This window comes from Salvelinus namaycush, chromosome 26 (assembly GCF_016432855.1).
Source record: "Salvelinus namaycush isolate Seneca chromosome 26, SaNama_1.0, whole genome shotgun sequence".
Taxonomy (NCBI): Eukaryota; Metazoa; Chordata; class Actinopteri; order Salmoniformes; family Salmonidae; genus Salvelinus; species Salvelinus namaycush.
Genome location: NC_052332.1, coordinates 39,943,510 through 39,945,328, shown reverse-complemented (window position 1 = coordinate 39,945,328; position 1,819 = coordinate 39,943,510).

Here is a 1,819-nt window from a genome sequence, read left to right as displayed (position 1 = left end):
GAACACTGAGTCCTTAAAGGGATGTGGTTACTATTACTGATGTGGAACACTGAGTCCTTAAAGGGATGTGGTTACTGTTACTGATGTGGAATACTGAGTCCTTAAAGGGATGTGGTTACTATTACTGATGTGGAACACTGAGTCCTTAAAGGGATGTGGTTACTATTACTGATGTGGAACACTGAGTCCTTAAAGGGATGTGGTTACTATTACTGATGTGGAATACTGAGTCCTTAAAGGGATCTGGTTACTATTACTGATGTGGAACACTGAGTCCTTAAAGGGATGTGGTTACTGTTACTGATTATTGTGCACTAAAACCGGAGTTCCAAGACGTTTTCACTTCTGCCGCCTTTCCAGCACTAGGAAACAACAATGCAGTTTTAAAGCTAATTTTCCTGCAATTCTATACATTTTCACATGTCTAATGTGTATTCATGTGATATTTAAGTGACTCAAACATCACATGAAACTCTATTGGCAAATTTTTTTTTGCTTAATTAAAAAACACTCTTTAAGGTATGCAATAAGTGACTTGACAAGAGGAAACCTGATGATACAATAACCAATTTCGATAGTGTACCTTGCGTATTCTACTAGTATAACTTTCAAAGAGTACGGTGAAAGCTGGATTGAGTTCTTTTAAAAATTAAAAGGGGGGCGCGCCCCACAGTTTGGGAACCACTGCACTAAAACATATAAAAGAAGCTCAGAGTTGAGAAGAAAATAGAGTATCTTAGTTGATGGGGCCTCTCTAGAATTAGAATCAGAAAACGTGATTGACTTCTTCTGTATTGCTCAAGTCTTCCTCCCTCTTGCTCTCCGTGCCTGTCAGAATGGTTAACTCCTCTACCATCTGTCTGTCTCTCAATCTTTAGCTGAATGGTCTTCACCAGACCTGAACACTATGGCATGGTAGATGGACTTCAGCCAATCATAATGGACCGTATGTCTGCTGAACCAATTAGGGCTGAGTGTCACACATACAGCACTGGGAGAGGAGAGGAGAAGCGGTGTCAGGGGGGGGGGGGGCAGGAGAGGAGAGGAGGGGAGAAGAGGTGTCAGAGGGGGGGGGGGGGGGGGGGGGGGGGGGGGGGGGGGGGGGGGGGGGGGGGGGGGGGGGGGGGGGGGGGGGGGGGGGAGGGGGGGGGGGGGGGGTGGGGGGGGGGGGGGGGGGGGGGGGGGGGACAGGAGGAGAGAGGGAGGGAAGAGGTGCAGGGGGGGGGGGGGGGGGGGGGGGGGGGGGGGGGGGGGGGGGGGGGGGGGGGGGGGGGGGGGGGGGGGGGGGGGGGGGGGGGGGGGGGGGGGGGGGGGGGGGGGGGGGGGGGGGGGGGGGGGGGGGAGGGGGGGGGGGGGGGGGGGGGGGGGGTGGAGAGAGAGGGATGGAAGGAGGGGAGAAGAGGTGTCCAGAGGGGGGAGGGGGGGGGGGGGGGACAGAGAGGAGAGAGAGGAGTGGAGAAGAGGTGTCAGAGGGGGGGGGGGGGGGGGTGGGGGGGGGGGAGGGGAGGGGGGGGGGGGCGGGGGGGGGGGGGAAGGAGATAGTGAGAGGAGTGAAGAGGAGGAAGGGGGGGGTCGAGAGAGAACGGCTGATGAAGGGGGGGAAGGGGGGGGTCGAGAGGGGGCGAGAGGGAGGAAAAAAAGGGTTCCTTATGGATGGAGGGCGTTGTATCAGTAGTATAGGCGAGGGCGCGAGCGCGTTGGGGGGGGAGCGGGGCGCTTGGAGACTCTCTCGCGAGGGGATGTCAGGGGGGGGCTGAGTGGAGATTAGGGGGGGTGGGTGATGTAATTTCGGTAGATGGGTTGTAGGGATGTTTGTCTT